This window comes from Manis pentadactyla, chromosome Y (genome assembly GCF_030020395.1).
Source record: "Manis pentadactyla isolate mManPen7 chromosome Y, mManPen7.hap1, whole genome shotgun sequence".
Lineage (NCBI taxonomy): Eukaryota > Metazoa > Chordata > Mammalia > Pholidota > Manidae > Manis > Manis pentadactyla.
This window is the reverse complement of record NC_080039.1, coordinates 29944844-29952874: the sequence shown is the minus strand read 5'-3', so window position 1 is coordinate 29952874 and position 8031 is coordinate 29944844.

Sequence of the window (8031 nt, the reverse complement as noted above, 5' to 3'; positions counted from 1 at the left end):
CATTAATCTACAATTACAGGCAGAACATTGTTTTTTAGACTCCCTCCATGTTCATCTTCCTGCTACTTACCCCATTGCAGTAACTTTCCATTAGCATGACCATATATTGTGAAATCCCTCCTCGCCTTCTCAGTATTCTACAGTGATACCTGTGCCACATGAAACATGCATGCTAATAATAAAGCCACCTTTACTTTCCCCTGATCCTTATCCATGAAGTCCCAGGCATCAAACCGAGACCTTTACCCTTTGGTAACTGTTAGTCCATTCTTGGGTCCTCTGCGTCTGCTGCTGTTTTGGTCCTTCAGTTTTTTCTTTGTTCTCATTCTCCACTAAAGAGTGAAATATTTATATATATGTACATATATATATACCAGAACCAGGAATGTTGCTAAGATGATGCATCTTCCCATGGCTGGGCAATGCCCGCCACCCTGGGGTGGGGTTTGCAAGAGGAGTACTGTTGCCTGGTGAATCCATGATGTCACAGTGGTGCCTCTTTCCTAGAGACACAAAGCGTCTGTTCATATTAGCGGCTTCCCAGTTCAGAGCCTAGTTCCCTAGACTGGGGTGTGATTTTGGTAAGGTGAATGCTTACCATCTTGACAGCATCAGGGAAAATGGAAATGGGATCCAAGGTCCTGTGCGTTTCTTTTTATTTTGATGTCAGTACTAAACAGTTGCACGAGGAACATTATGGTTACTACAGTACCCCCATTATCCAGTACCCTCCACATGCCCCATAAGAGTCAATGTCCATCAGCCCAGTAATATGCTGTAGAAGCGATAGTGATCGTCGCTGTGCTCTACTGCCTTCCCCGTGCCTGCCCCCAATCCACATTAGCTGTGCTGCTAGCAATTCCCCATTTTCCATCTCTTTCCTCCCTTCCAACACATCCCACTCAGTCACTTTCCCTTGGTAACCATTGGTCCATTCTTGGGTTCGGTGAGGCTGCAACTGTCTTGTTCCTTCACTTTGTTCTTTTTTCTAATACTCCACAGGTGAGTGAAATCATTTGGCACTTTTCTTTCTCTCACTAGCTTATTTCAATGAGCATAATATCCACCAAATCCATCCATGTTGAGTAAATGGTAGGATTTATTTTTTTCTCATGGCTTACTAATATTCCATTGTGTGTATGAACCTCATCTTCTTTATCCATTCATCTACAGGTGGACACTTACGTTGCTTCAATTTCTTTTGTATCCTGAAAAGTGCTGTGGTAAACATAGGAATGCATATGTCTTTTTTAAAGTGTGCTGCTGCATTCTTTTTATTTATGTATTTACTATTATTTATTTGTTTGTTTATTTCTTTATAATTTATTTTTCATTAACTGACAATTACATGAGCAACTTTATGATTCCTAAACTCCCCCATCACCAAATACCCCCTGATACCCCATTGCAGTCACTGTTCATCAGTGTAGTAGAACACTGTACAATCCCTACTTGTCCTCTCTGTGTTTTACAGCTTTCCTGGATCCCCCCGCTCACATTATAGATGCTAACCACCATGCACCCGTTCTTTTCCTTCACCCCCTTATCGCTGCATTCACACCCTTCCACCCCAGTCCATTTCCTTTTGGTTAATGTTAGTCTATTCATGGGTTGTGTGGATCTGCTACTGTACAACTCCTTAATTTTTACATTTTTTAAATTTCGTTATCATTAATCTACAATGACATGCAGAACATTGTTTGTTACACTACCCCCATCTCCAACTTCCCACTACTTACCCCATTGCAGTGACGTTCCCTCAGTATGGCCAGATACCGTGGAGTACCTCCTTGTCTTCTCAATGTTATACAGCCTTAATTGTGCCACACCAAACATTATATATGCTAATCATAAAGCCCCTTTTTTCTCCCCTAATCCTTTTCCCTGCCGGCCCAGGCATCCAACCGAGTGCTTTTTCGCTTTGGTAACTGTTAGTCCATTACTGTGTCCTGTGCATCTGAATCTGTTTTGCTCCTTCAGTTTTTCTGTGTTCTTATTCTCCACTGATGATTTAAATCATTTTCTATGTATATATGTATAGACCAGATCCAGGAATGTTTGGTAAGATGATGCAGCTCCCCATGGTTGGGCATTGCCCACCCCCTGGGGATGGAGTTTACAAGAGCAGCACTGTTGCCTGAAGAATCCATGATGTCACAGTGGTGCCTCTTTCCTTGAGACACAAAGTGTCTGCTCAAATGAGCAGCTTCTCAGTCCAGAGCCTAGGGCCTGAGCTGGAAGTGTGATTATGGTGAGGTGGACGCTGACCACATTGACAGCATCAGGGAAATGGAATCTCAGTCTCTCCAGGTATTCTGCCTGTCGCTAATCATCAGATAAATGCAAATTAAAAGCAGAATGATATATCACCTCACAAGAGTCAGGGAGTGTTGTGTGCTGTGTTGTGTGTGCTGTGTTTTCTGTGTGTTGTGTGTGGGTGTTGTCTGTTATGTATGTGTTGTGCATGTGCCTGTGTGTTTTGTGTGTTGTGGGTGAGTCTGTGTTTGTGTTAGGGTTAAAGAGACATGTGGGTGAGGGTGTGAGGCTTTGTGTCTGCTATAGGGGTAACATTAAGTTTTATGGATAGAGTTAAGCAGTTTTATAATGAGAGTGCCACTTTTAATAGGGAAGTCTCTCTTCTAGGTAAGTTATACATGATGTGGCCAGGGATACAACATTATCCATTATTCTCTGAGCCTTAAGAACACTAAACGGGTTGCATGTGGGTCACAATTATGGTGATTCTGTGAGCTGCTGCATTATGGTTCTATCTTGAATTAGTATTTGATAAGTCTTCAGATTTAAGGTGGACATCTGTTTTGTTTTGAGCTACGGTAGTGGTTTATGTGACGGTTTACGGGTTGAGTCTTTCCTTCAGTTCACATGGAAGATCACATAAGTATGAGGTTAGTGGTACGGGGAAGCTTTGTGTGATGCGTAGCATCAATTTATAGCTGTACTAGGAGTTAGCATTAGGCGACAGACAGAGTTAGTGATGGGGTTCTGTTTACATCTATGTCATCAGTGAGGTTTGGATGTGGCACATAATGTCTGGGGTGAACATGATGATTAGAGTGAGGATGAGAAGTAGTCTTCATGCCAACCACTCCCATGCCCACACTCATAAGTGTAGTGCTGGGCTCAAAGAGTTGACCTTTGACATTCTTTCAAGAGCCCTTCTTTTTATAGGAATGTGGTTACAGTACAGCACATGATCAGCACCCACATTCAGCGGGGTTGGGAAGAACCTGAATGGCTTTCTCCATCAGGCACATGGGTTATTACTATGTCGCAGACAAGAAACACACAGTACCAAAATTCAACATCCTTTCATGATAAAGACTCTCAACAAAATGGGGATAGAGGGCAAGTAGCTCGACATAATACAGGCCATATATGCCAAACCCACAGCCAACATCATACTTCACAGCGAGAAGCTGATAGCTTTTCCCCTAAGGTCGGGAACGAGACAGGGATGCCCACTCTCCCCACTGTTATTCAACATAGTACTGGCGGTCCTAGCCACGGCAACAGATAACACAAAGAAATAAAAGGCATCCATATTGGTAAGGGAGAAGCCAAACGGTCATTCTTTGCAGATGACATGACTTTGTACATAAAAAACCCTAAAGGATCCACTCCGCAACTACTAGATCTAACACCTCAATTCAGCCAAGTTGCAGGATACAAATTAATGCCCAGAAATCTGCCACATTCCTACAAACTAACAATGAACTAGCAGAGAGAGAGATATTAGGAAAACAATTCCATTTGCAGTTACATCCATATGAACAAAATTCCTAGGAATGAACTTATCATGAAAGAGGACACCAATAAATGCAAATTCATCCCATGCTCTTGGGTAGTAAGATTTAATATTGTCAAAGTGGCCATCCTGCCTATAGCAATCAACAGATCCATTGCAGTCCCTATCAAAATACAAACAGCATTTTTACATAAACTGGACCAAATTTTTCTCAAATTCGTATGGAACCACAAAAGACCCTGAATAGCCCAAGCAGTCCAGAGAGGGAAGAATAAAGCAGGGGGGATACCACTTCCCAACATCAAGCTCTCCTGAAAATCCACAGTAATCAAGACAACTTGGTACTGGCACAGAACACACCCAAAGACCAGGTGGACAGAAGAGAGTCCAGATACTAACCCAAGCATATACAGCCAATTAATATACGATAAAGGAGCCATGGATATACACTGGGAAAAGGACAGCCTCTTCAAAAGCTGTTGTTGGAAAAACCTGATAGCTACATATAAGGAATGGAACTGGACACCTGCCTTACTCCATGCACAAAAGTAAACTCACAATGGATCAAAGACCTGAATGTCAGTCATGAAACCATAAAAGTCACAGAAGAAAACATAGGCAGAAATCTCTTGGACATAAACATGAGCCACTTCTTCATGAACATATCTCCTGGGGCAAGGGAAACAAAAGAAAAAATGAGCAAGTGTGACTAGATCAAACTAAAGTGCTTCTGCACAGCAAAGGACACCGTCAGTAGAGCAAAATGTGACCCTACTGTATGGGAGAATATGTTCATAAATGACATATGTGATAAGGGGTTGACATTCAATATACATAAAGAGCAAATACATACATGCACCTCAGCAACAGAAGGCAAATAATACAATAAAAAAATGGGCAGAGGAGCTGAATAGACACCTCTAAGAACAAATTCAGATGGATGAGAGGCACATGAAAAGATGCTCCACATTGCTAATCATCATATAAATGTAAAAGCACAATGATATATCACCTCACATCTGTCAGGATGGCCAACATCCAAAAGACAAACCAGAACAAATGTTGTGGAGGTTGTGGAGAAAGGGGAATCCTCCTACACTGCTGGTGGGAATGTAAATCAGGGCAACCACTGTGGAAAACAGTAAGGAGGTTCCTCAAAAAACTCAGAATACCATTTGACCCAGGAATCGCACTCCTAGTAATTTACGCTAAGAATGCCGGAGCCCAGTTTGAAAAAGACATATGCACCCTTATGTTTATCACCACACTATTTGCAATACAAAAGAAATGGAAGCAACCTAAGTGTCCTTCAGTAGACTAATGGATAAAGAAGATGGGTACATATATACAATGGAACATTATTAAGCCATAAGAAGAAAACAAATCCTACCATTTGCAACAACATGGGTGGAGGTAGAGGGTATTCTGCTCAGTGAGATAAGCCCGGGAGAGAAATAAAAGTATCAAATAGTTTCTCTTCACTTGTGGAGTATTAGCACAAAGAAAAAACTGAAGAAACTAGACAGTAGCATCTTTGCCAAACCCAAGAATGAACTAATGGTTACCAAAGGGAAAGTGACCGTGGAGGATAGGTGGGAAGGGAGGGTTACGGGGGACAATGGGACATTATGATTAGCACACATAATGTGTTGGGGGGTTCACGGGGAAGGCAGTATAACACAGAGAAGACCGGTACTGATTCTACAGCATGTAACTAGGCTGATGGACAGTGGCTGTAATGAGGTATGTGGGGTGGACTTGATGACTGGGGGAGTCTAATATACATAATAATACTCATGTAATTGTAGACTAATGATACCAATAAAATAAATGTGGGTATCACCTCTTGGGGAAAAAAAGAAAATAAAAGCTGGAGGCGCAGGCTTCACAAAGTAGAATTATAGTACAGAGTACTAGTAAATAAAGCACTGTGACACTGGCATAAAGACACAGTTGACCCTTGGACAGCAGGGTGTGTGCCCTGCGCAGCTCCACTTAAACAGATTTTTTCCTGCAAATATATTGAAAAATGTTGAGACCACAATTTGATACTTTTGATTTTCTCTAGCTTATGTTACTGTAAGAATACAGCAAATATGTATAATGTACAAAATATATGTTAATCGACTATTTATATTATTGGTAAGGCTTACACTCCAAATAGAAAATCAGTTTTAGGACAGTGCTTAAGTTGTGGGTTAGTCAGATGTAATATGGTGGATTCTGACTCTGTGGGGTGTCAGCACCACTGACCCCCATGTTGTTCAATGGTCTAATGTACATGCAGATGAACACACCTGTATGGAAAGCCCAGAAATGACCATGAATGGTCAATTGATTTCTGACAAGGGTGAACAAACACTAAACTGGGGAAAGAATGTGTCTTTTCAGTGAACGGTGCTGGGCAACTGTCTGTCCACATGCAGATAAATGAATCCTTAACGCACGTCACATACAAATATTAACTCAAAATAAAGGGCTTAAATGTAAGAGGTAAAATTACAGACTCTAGAGCCATGAGGATAATTGTTCATGACCTTGGATTTAGCCATGGTTTCTCAGATCTGACACCAAAAGACAAACAACAGAGGAATGCATAAATTAGAGTTACCCCAAATTAACAACTTTTCTGCATCAAAAGTCACCAACAAGAATGTGAAAAAAAAAAACAACAGAATGGAAGAAAATATCTACATATAGTACATCTGACAAGAGCCTGTTATCCAGAAAACACCACAAACCCGTACAGGGCAACAAGACAACATCCCAATTTCAAAGCGGACTAAAGACTCGAGGTAAGACATACAAACACTCAACAAGCACATGAACAGGCATCACACAGCATTAGTTGCCATGGAAATGCAAATTAAACCGCAATGACACCCCTGCACACATGGCAGTGGATACACACAGGAAAACTGAAAATCCTATGTTGCCAAGGATGGAGAGGAATCGGAGCCCCTAAACTTTGCTTGTGGAAATGTAAAACGTGCAGCCTGCATACAACAGCTTGGCTTTTCCTGATAAAGATAAAATACAATTACCTAATTGTGGTTATACACCCACTCCTAGAAAAATACCCCAAAGAAATAAAAATGCAGTTCAAACAGAGCTGGGTCCATGAGTTCTCGGCAGCACTGCTCCCCACAGCAAAAAGGCAGAAACAACCCTAATGCCCATCAAGGTGTGAATGGATGGACAAAATGGGGTTGATCCATAAACTGCATTATTCTGCCACAGAATGAAGTAAAAATGGTCCACAGTACTGCGGGGAGGGCATCCTCAGAAACTCAAACATAAAATTAACATAAGATCAGCAATTCCATTTCAACAAGGACATCTGCCCAAAACATATGAAAGTATCCACTTAGATATTTGCACACCCATGTTCACAGCTGCATGACCCACAACCTCCAAAAAAAAGGTGGAGATGACCCAGGTGTCCACAGACAAATGGATGAACAAAGTGTTGTCTCTCCATAGTGGAGTCAACAAGGAAGTCATGGCACCTGCTGCGTGGATTGGCCCTAAAGCCATTAGACTCAGTGAACTGCACCACACGGTGAATTTATTATGCTCAAGTGAAGTGCACCACACGAACAAATATTATGTGATCCCACATGTGTGAGGTCCTGGAGAGCCCATCTGAGGCGAAATTCCAGAACAGTTGCAGGAAAAGGAGGCGGTATCAGAATGGAAAGTTGTGTGCACACAGCTGGGGCAGGAGTGCCAGCTGCAGTGGGCCTGTGCACTGGATGATCATGTGGAGGCCTAGTAAGTCCTTCATTTTGGGTCAGATAGGCGCTCCCTGGAAATGTGTCACTATTTGGGGTAGGGGCCAAGAGCATGTTGTGTGAAACAGTGGGTTTGCTGAAGTGGGAGGATGGAGAATGTGTGTAAAGTGTTTGTACTGACACTGCAAGTTTTTCTGCATGCTTGAAATTGCTGGAACGTAAATTACTTTGAAGAACAACCATGTCAGTCCTGACCAGAAAAGCAGAGCTTACATCACACCCGGTCACAGAGGCCAAGCCCTTCCTGGTCCAGTTCACCTCAGGTGGGGGGGCTACTCACCTTGCAGGGGTTCAGGTGTGATTAGGAGGTACCTGGGAGGACTCCTCCGTTGCCCCTGGGCCTTGGGTGCTGGGATGACCCTAAGTAGAAAGTGGAATTTTTTAATTCCAATATCCACACCACTCCACAAAACACCCGTTAGAACTGAAAAGGGATTCAGTAAACTTGCAGGACACGAAATCAATGTACAA